This window comes from Formica exsecta, unplaced genomic scaffold (genome assembly GCF_003651465.1).
Source record: "Formica exsecta isolate Colony F162 unplaced genomic scaffold, ASM365146v1 scaffold26, whole genome shotgun sequence".
Lineage (NCBI taxonomy): Eukaryota > Metazoa > Arthropoda > Insecta > Hymenoptera > Formicidae > Formica > Formica exsecta.
In genome coordinates this window covers 3,132,921-3,143,068 of record NW_021849866.1, presented here as the reverse complement: position 1 = coordinate 3,143,068, position 10,148 = coordinate 3,132,921, and the positions used below count along the sequence as shown (strand labels likewise).

The window sequence follows — 10,148 nt, the reverse complement described above, 5'->3', positions numbered from 1 at the left end:
CTTTTTTACATCATTGATTGTTAAAACTGGTTCACAGTCGAAACATATCTTCTTCAATTTTATATTCATAAATATATATAATAATTATATATATCGGGCAAAAATTTTTATTATTAAGATTTTTCTAAAATTTGGTATTTATATGCATCATTATAAATCAGGAAAAATCGACTTATGATCTCATTTCAAGCTATTCTATGTGAGTTTTCGTGTAGAATTTGAGTAGAGAGACAATAGACACTAATCGGATTGCGGTCGACTACTATCTGTCCTAATTGCTAATGAGAACAGTGCTTGAATACTTTTAAAGTTGCCCGTGTTACACAAGGAATACGCAAAAAGCATCTATTCTGGGACGTTAATCACTTTCATGCATTTATGCGCATTCGTTTAGCGGGGGAATAATTAAACGCGTCCGCATCAACAAATTACATGAAATTGTAATTTTCACCCGTGCGAGGTCACGCAACCGCAACCTGTGTGTGAGTTTATTCTTTCTCGGCATTTAAATTGTGGTCAGCCACCAAGAAGGAGTTGGCTGCTACAACTGCATCGGATGCTCGGAGGAATTTGCCATCCTCCTCTCATTCCGAGAATGTCGGCATTCTTGTGAAGTAAATCTGGAGCGTCTCGCGATTTGATAAGACAGATACAAAGTCGACGCCGAAAGAGATGCTAATCGTATCACGAAACCATCAAGATATTAAAGTTTCGCTTTTCTAAAATATTTTAATAATTTTATCTTCAAAATTAGTATTTTAAAATTTAACAAAATATGAAAAAATACATTAAAAAATTATTTAGAACAGAAACTGGCAGCATATTAATACTTTTATTAGATAAAATTGATATTTTATATTAATCTTGATTTCGATAGAAAGTATTAAAAAAACGTATATTGATATTTTACTTTCATGCAGTGAACAATTTATGCAAATGTAATGTAAATCCTACCATCAAGAAATTTGGTATCTCGATACAACGTGTTGACACGCCAGAATTTCCCAGTGAAATTCGAATATCGTAAAATACGCGCGGAAATATATAAAGCAGTTGACAGCACTAGAATAGACGGCTAGATATTTTTCACTGGCACTAAGAAAAAGAGAAATAAGAAGCTTACTCGAAACACAACAGCCAAGTTTCGAGTCACGAAGAGAGTATCGAAGAATCTATTTATATCGTCAAGAAGAGAAAATAGAGCGGTCATCTGTCCTATTGGTGTCTTGTGGAATGTAACGGTAGATTAACAACCCCCTCTCTCATTATATATGTCCTATATTTTAGAAACTTGGTTAAGATCAAAGCAATCGAGCCGACAATATCATTTAGCACATAAATGTTGTTTAAAATTCTGTTTTCATTCTTTTAACAATACTCTAGATAAGAACAATGTTGTAAATACAAAAATTTATTAAAAAATTTAATTAAAGATGTGAATCGGCATTCACTAGAAATAAACGTCCCCTTTTAGTATGTCGGTTAGGGCCAAAGAGCGATGTGTGTGAAGTAACTGCGCGAAGGACTCCCAGATGGGTTCTTCTTCATTCAAATGATGCTAAAGTCGTGATGGGGCATAAATCACAACGTCACCGCGGATTGATCAATGGTCGCTTCTAAAACCGGCGATAAGATCCCACACATCGGCAATTCATAAATCGCGCGAATCAGCATCGTGCATCATTTCTAATATAATTTTACAGCCCCGCTTCGCGGAAATAGTGCGAGTATGACCGACAACGGAGCGAACGACGAGATTCAATGAGCGATGACGGTTCCGTGTCGTATAATTGATATTGATACCTCGATCGAACGCCGTATCGGGATAAGTTTCATCGAGCATTTTTCGAAACAGAGCTATCAGCCACCCACTGAGACTCCATAAATCCGTGGCAATAGCAGATGAGATCATTCTCGGGCGCACGACGCGCCATGCATTCTGCGTTGCGACCGTTTCTAAGTACGAGAACGAGTGGGCGATGGAAAGCAATCCAAAACACCATTGACGCACGTATACTATTTGCGTGACTGATTTCACCAAGGAAACCTAAACACACAATAATTTCGAGCCCGATTTCGTCCGTATATATTCTCGAATTTCAGCTTTTAGCTCACATCAGTGTAACGCTCGGCGTACTTCTTCTTTCAAACGCGTACTTCTTTCTCAGATGTTAACTCTTAATTTTCAACTTTTAATATCTAACTCTCAAACTTTAATACTTTAAACTGCAAGTTTCGATATTGAAGTTTCAACTTTCAATATTCTCAATTTTCTTAAACTCTCAACAATCAATTTCGAGTCTCAACTTTCTCGATTCTCAGCTGGATACTGGTCGTATCACATGCTTTCTATTACGCATAGTAAAAGTCTTCATATCGCCGCGAAGAGGAGAGGAAGTAACGAGATATCGCGCGATTAACGAATGGCTCCAATTAGCAAAACGCTTTCCCATCCTAGAAATTTTCCTCTTCTCGGAAGCGACGTTGCGAAAGTGTTTTATGCGCGCTTATCGCGATTCTCGTTCTTCGGTGAATGAGATTGTTGGCCGCTGAGTCATGCGTAGTAAAGCTACGCATTAGTTAGGTCACGAAAGAACGCGGCAGACGTCGTTGCTGGCTTTCAAGAACCGCCGACGCGCGGTATCATTTGACACGCGTCGCAAAAAGACACCCTAAAATCGCAAGAAACGAGCGAAGGTCTTCCGCGTACTCGAAATTATCATACAGAATAGTGGCTCGTTCTGTGTACATAACGAGATAATGTACGTACGGTTGTAAATTCTCCTTATCTTAAAAGCGTACATACGCACACTTAGATCATAAAAATTATTTTCTTTTTTTCCTAGGAAATATAATGAGGTTTTAAATAATTTAATCTATTTCTTAATTTTTAATTTTTAAAGGGGTGTAATTATAATATCATGCAATTTCTGTAGTGTAATAATATTACCAGAAATAATATAATTAAAGGCACCACAATGTTTGATTCATATTTTCTATTCTAATTTAAAACAGATGCATCTTCATAATTTTTATGTGTAGTTTAAACGTGAGTTCGCAAATCGTGCAATTGTGCGATGTCTTGGTATCTTTATGATAGAAGATTCATGATATATTTCAATTATGTCATGGCTAATAAAAGATATGGATCTTAATGCGATAATACAAGTAATTATTTGCTTTATATAACACATTATTTAATGGATTACTGTGCGTGATGATACTCCGTAACGTATGACGTACGCTATAGCATCAAAATACTACGCCCAATATCGGGCCTTGGGCATATATCCAAGTAATTATAGAAACAAAACGGGCAATCAGTAACCATACACATGTGACGCACGGTAAATGCAAATATGTGCCATTAAAAGAACGGTGTTTTATTTCATTCAGAACAAGACAAGCTAATGTCATTGCAAGTATATATGTGTATCTCAAGAGAGAGGCTTTTAAGCGCTGTTGTTGTCAAACTTCGATTTCCAATACGCCTTTGGTTACGCCTTTCTACATCATTCTTTCTATAATTATTATAAAATCAATAATTATACAGATTCTCTATACCAATCTGATAAAAGTTTTATTCGATTAATAAGCATCGATAAATGAGGAGGCTACGACATTCAAGAGATATCGGCGTAATGCAATCAATCTTCGCCTTCCGGCGAAGCTGCCGGGTAATAAGCGAGAATGCCGATTAAATTCCGCCATGAGATAACACAACCTAGTTCATGGAAAGAAGATTCCTCGCATTCGCGTGAAAGGATGAAATCATGCACGATGCAGAAGAACGAGATTTAAGAATGTCAATCAACACGGAGAGTGCATAACTAGACCAACCGTGTATATTCGCGATGATGTAACGAGAGAAAACGCGAAGAGGGACCACACCCCGGTGCGCGATGCCACGTGGTATTTCGTAAGCCACAGCAACTTTTAGGCAAGGCCACTACGAGGCGAGTTATAATGTGTCCTCGGGGTACTCTATGAATTTTCGCGACACGTACCGCGCACATCATTGTATAGTATGTGTAGAATATATATTATGATATTACAGAGAAATTCCTCGGTGTTATAATAGCATTAAATTCTTACAAATTAATTATCCATCTCTCTGAAATGTATATAAAGTTTAATTAATATAATTACATAATATATAATTTAAAAAGACTGTAAACTTTGATCGTCGATATGCAAAAATATAGTTAGGGATTGAATTGAAAATGATGTATTATGAAATTTTCAAATTTTAAATTTTAATTTTCCAGATTACATTGTTGTTGCCCGATAATTTTTTATCTTCAAAATGTATAAAATAGCATATATCTAAAATTAATTGAATTACAATATGACTCTAGAGTATCGTGAATTTTTTAATTTGATTGCCGATATGCAAAAATACATGATGTACAAACTGGGAATTGAGTTGGAAAATATTACGAGATGTCTATTGTTAGCCGATAGTTGTGTCCAGAAATATACGAATAGTCTTAATTGCTAACGGAACGTGTCTGGTGCATATTGTCGTTCCACAACGATTAAGTTAATTCCGGACCGATACCCGCAACAGTTCAGTGCTTATAGATACACAAACTCAATTTGTAGTCACACGAAGTTGTAACGAGATTATATCGTTCTTATACATGGAATAGAATTTATTAGATTCAGCTGCATGCAGAGTTTAGTTGCAGCAGGACCCGTTAACTATTTAATGAGGAACTCGATTATAAGAGAATCTTGTCCTATCACTCCCATAGTTGATCTTTGATAATGCTTGAGCGGATGCCCGGCGGATATTTATTAATATTTTGCGCGATCGCGTGCAACACATTGAACTGCGCGAAGATTCATCTTACGTACACATAGAAACTGTCCGCACCTTCGGGAATATTAACGGTACTGTAGGCAACAAGTCGTGGCTCCATAACTCACGGCTATAAAAGAATTACACGTACGTATAATCACGTACATGTCTAACAATAAACTACAATAATAATTCACAAACGCGCGTAATTTATTATATGCTGAATTGTTCGTGTATAATACACGAATATCATATATTTATTATTTAATCATGACACACTACTGTGTCTTTTCTTTGAGATTTAATGAACGATGCAATGATTTAATTCAACGCGATCTCGACGTTTTATGATACTCGTGTTAATAGCTACTTAACATCTTGTAATCACTTTCAAGATTTCCTCACACCTTACGACACGATCACTTCATGTTACGAGAATTACACTTGATTCAGGCATATTTTATCGCAGTGTATGTTTATTGGGAATTCGCTTTTTTTTATTTCGTATATTTATATATGGTCGGTGTTTGAATAGGAAATCGTGATAGGTCGATACATGAAGGAATATGTGTTTTCGTGGCAAACAGAACTTGTTTACTTGGTTCAATATACATAGAAATAGATTAATTGCCATATATTATACATTCAGTGTATAAACTCTACAACATCTCTGATATCTTATTAAACAGAATACCTTTTGCATCTTGATACGCTATCAGGCTAAGTAATAGAAAATTTTGTTTTTAAATATAAAATGATAATATAAAGAATTTTAATATAAAAATAATTTATTCCATTTTTGCGTCGACTAAAAAAAGCTTTAATACTGCAATTCTAAAAATTTTCTAATTTATTCATCGATTCACATGACAATTATTGCAGAATGGATTTAATTACTTTACATAAATACTTTTATGTCGATTAATTTATGTTATTGTTATCGTTATTATTACATGTAGTACGCTAGTCCCGAATGTCAGTGTTTTAATTTTTAAACGGCTCTTCAAGTGTTCAGTTCTTCGTTAGTTTCGATAAACTTGCTTTTGACCTTCGATTTCGACGATTTTCTTCCTTACAGACTCCTCTGTCTACTCATTAGCGGACGCATACCGCGCGAAGGTTCTTGAACTATGGTTAATTGTTGTGGGAACTATAGTTCTCCGCGATATTTCCGGGTAAAAAGACGCACAGGACGCGCAACTTTACGCGACACCGTTTATTCTCACTTCATTATCGGGGAGAGGATATTAATTCTATGCTCGGACACGTCGACTGATCGTCATGGGCGCGAACCATTATGGTTGTTTTATTACGCGGCGCGTGGGATCCTTCTCCGTGCGATCAATATCTCCGGCATAATGATCGGCGCTTTTATCTCGGTAAAATATCGCTCGCCGGCGAGGTGCAGTCTACAATCTCAGAATATAACTGTTGTGAATGGAGCGACGGAAATTATCTGGCGCGATAAAGAACTTCAGATTCAAACAGTAATTAGTACCGTTCATACACAATGTCGTTCGACACAATCGTGACTTGGTGATTAGCGTGATTAATTACGCCGATAAGGCAAACATTATTGAAATTCTAAATGGATATTGAATTAAGGGTATTGCTATTTCAACGAGATGTTGCATCTCAATCTCGAGTTGCATCTATTGCCAGATACTGGATGCAAGCCAGCTTCCGACAAACGTGATTTGTCAGACAACGCTCATACGCACGATCGCGTGTTAAATAGAGAGAGAGAGAGAGCTCCACTGTGACAAGAAAATACTTTGCACCGCTTGTACGGCGGATTTAATAAATAAGAAAAAATAGCATATAAATAGACTATATATAATGTCATTTAATGATCTTAAAGCGGAAGAAATCAATTAATTAAAATAAAAAGATGTATGTGTGAATAAAAACTTTTTTTTTGTATAGCATGAAATATTAGAAACAGAATAATAAAAGCGTGCGAGATATCAAGAGACATGAATATAAATATCAAAGGCTATTGAAAATCGATAACCGAGTCGTTAAAAAAACTGAGGATAAAAGTTATACCGTATCGACGGCAAGGTGAATATTACCTCGAGATATATATTTCGCCGTCATTCGTGATTTTGACGATTGCAGTTCTGAAATGATTGCCGAAGTGCATTCCTCGCATGTTCCCGTATACCTGCGCAATCGCGAGGCGTACCGCGATTATAAATACTCGATCCGCGGCTCTAATCTGGGAGGATCATGAGAGAAACCGCCCGTCTGTCCCCTTTTATTTCCTTGAAAGGGAATAAGACGCGCAAAGAGGTACCTACACGATACCTATGATACGAACACGCCGAATATGCGTGCGGCATGTATGTGGTGGTCGGCTGGTTGGCGCCACACGGGCCAATTTATATCGGAGTAACGCGTAATAAACGTAATATTATACACGGCGATACGGCTCGCGCCTGATTACGCCTGGCTCTAACATGCGCTATACAACGAAATGAATTATATCCTTCTCGTGTAATCGCACAATGAGCTGATCACGCCGTCACGAAAATCGACGATCATGATTCGACGCGATTGCGTGAATGGAATACAGTAATTATTTAATCCATGTTTCGGAGAGTATACACTCTTCTTCATCGATCGAACAGGCTCCGGAGTATTTACGCACGATGCACTTATTGCCTTATTGAACGAAATATGCGAAGGTCGATATGTCAGTGTGTCGTGCCGAGCATCTGAGAACTCATCTCGTCGGGTTGCTAGAAGATTGTCTCGTAAATAATTCAGTCGTGACGAGAAATAATATTTTTTACTAAAGTTTAAAAATGAAAAATCGGCGTGAAAAATAATATTATGTCGTAAAAATATTTTTTCGTTAAAACAATGAGAAATATAAATATATTTTTTGATTTAACAATTGAAAAAGAATGTATATCTCTTTGAGATCGATGAAATTAAAATTGTCTCTGAAGAGACATTTTAGATAAAACATGTTCGTGTGCGTGCTTTATTCCTCGGCAGTTAAACAATCCTCTTTTATTGCACCTCGTGCGACACGAAATGCTCGACACGTTATTTTGGATGCTACGCCGGCTAGAACCGTTGCCAGGAAAATAGTCACCTACGACTCACGTGAGAGAATCGATCGTTAACTCGTTGTAAGCAGAGAAGTACATATGTACTTAGGAGTAGGGCTAACTCGTAGAGGCAGTCTCGAGAACGTGCGCTCTCATATTTTCCTACGTCCCGTTTATTGAAATTGCTTTCCCAGAAGCGGACTAAACTTAGGCGCAAATCGACAGCGTCATCAACGGCACAATTCAATTTCAGCTTATCACAGGCTAGCGGAATAATTGCATAGATTGTAAGACGGCGCAATTTCTGCGATTCAAAACGCGTGACTCTAATTATTACATGCATGATGATTTTAATCCATGGACGAAAGATTTTATGTACATAATGTCTGTGATAATCATTGATGATCATTCATCAACGTCAGAGGTTGTTATCTCACGCAAAAGGAAAATTTACAATGATGCATCGTGCACATGTGCTCTTTAATGTTTTTCATCATTTTACACACTGACTGATGGGATTTAAATGTTTTCTAATAATACCAATTGCGCTGGAAAACAATCCTCGCGATATTCATTAGCCATAAGCGCGCGTTTATAAGATGTTGTATCATTACTCACACGATGAACATATGTGTTGCAAATTGTAATTGCTGATGACGTCATTATTTATGCATCTCGTGTAAAGATACGGCAGAGATCTCGGAGTTAATCTTAAATTAAACGACGAGGATTTTATTTTGGAAGAACACCGTCCCAGGCCGTCTGAAATATTTTCTTTCCACATTACGTTCCTTTAGACATATTTACACACACGCACACAAATACGATTAGATAATTGCATCTAATATTTTCAAAGCTTTTTTTCATCGATCTTGTTGATATTAATTATCGCTATATGTTCTATATTTACTATGTGGATTCGAAGTACTATTTCGTACAGGAGTCTCGGTTTAATCCTTTATAGATCGACATGTTTGACCACACACATTCAGAAGTTCTATTTATTCAATCTGGTCGGGTGCCGCGTTTTACCTCCACCAATCATTTGATCCGTACAGCTTGTCTGATCTTATGGTTTGTCTGATTTATATTATAACTTCGTTCATTAAATTTTGAACAAAATTAATAAATATATTTTTTAAATTTTATTAAGATATTTCGTGCGCGCGCAAAATCTTTTTTATTCAACAAAAAAAAAAACTTTCTGCAAATGCAAGAATAATGCAATAAAAACATTTACATAATACTGTTTCTCTCATTCATAAAAATCAATATATTATTGAAAAGAAATATTAATAATTCTGTTACATATTTTTAATGTCACTCTCTCGCTGCTTAAATAACTGAATTAGCTGCCAAAAGATATATCTATTTAAATAAGAGGATTGCGTTCTAATCATATTTTTCTCTTATATGTTCGCACGTATTTTTAAAATAATATTTTCGTTTCTCCAATAGTTCTGTTTTCTATCAGATATTTTCGCAAACAATCGCTTACAGAGAGAGATATGAATTTCAAGCTTATATCTCTCAATTCTATAATCGGATTATACGGATTTCATTTCGCACAAATTGAAGTCAAAGCGAATAGTTTGTCTCTATCATCCACGATGCATTCATCCGGAAGTTACAACCGAAAGGACTGTATTGCAAACATATTTGCGATGGAAATCTGACAATGCAGTGCACAGTTTACCTTTCTCCCCGGTTGACCTCTTCTTGATCCTTTCGCCCGTACAGACTTTCCGCTTTACCTCTTCCGCCTTTCCCCACAGTCTCTTCTCCGCTTTCGAGATCTCTCTCACAGTTCAACGGGCGTTATAATTCTGAATCAAATAAGCCGCGGGATCGATCGATACTAGAAAACGAGAGGCACTCGCGTTTTTCCGCGGAGATTCGATCTCGAGGAGTCGGTCGTTTTCTCGCGCACACGATAAGAAGTTACCCCGATCACGAGATGACATTGGTCAAAAAGAGAGAAAAAGAACGCGCGAGAGAGCGCGAAAAAGAGATTCTCTTTCTTTTTCTCTTACGCGTTGCGCTGTCTCGCGAGCTGCCACCGTACGCACACGTACGCACGCACGCACGTCTGTTTGCACGCACGAGCGACCGATCGCGCGCGAGCTTCGAAAAGCAATGCAAGCGCGAGCGACACGCCGGGTTCTCGTTCCTTCCTACGTTCTTACTCACACACGTCGTTCCTGGCTCGTGCTCTCTGCCTGTCCCTCCCTCCCCATTGCTTTCCCTGTCGGTCCACATCGTAGTCTCTCTTTCGCTCTCTT

General features: G+C 37.3%; 2 protein-coding genes across 3 annotated transcripts in view; one reads left to right on the top strand and one right to left on the bottom strand.

Moving 5' to 3' along the window:
• LOC115236749 (metalloproteinase inhibitor 4) overlaps positions 1-10,021 on the bottom strand; it is a 34,773-nt gene extending 24,752 nt beyond the window's left edge. For both annotated transcript variants that reach the window (XM_029809411.1, XM_029809407.1), the window contains exon 1: positions 9,563-10,021. The gene's annotated coding sequence lies outside the window, so the exon portion shown is untranslated. The remainder of the gene's footprint in view (positions 1-9,562) is intronic.
• The window catches only part of LOC115236795 (synapsin), a 54,664-nt gene that overhangs the window by 36,655 nt on the left and 7,861 nt on the right, over positions 1-10,148 (top strand). The gene's annotated exons all lie outside the window — the stretch shown is intronic.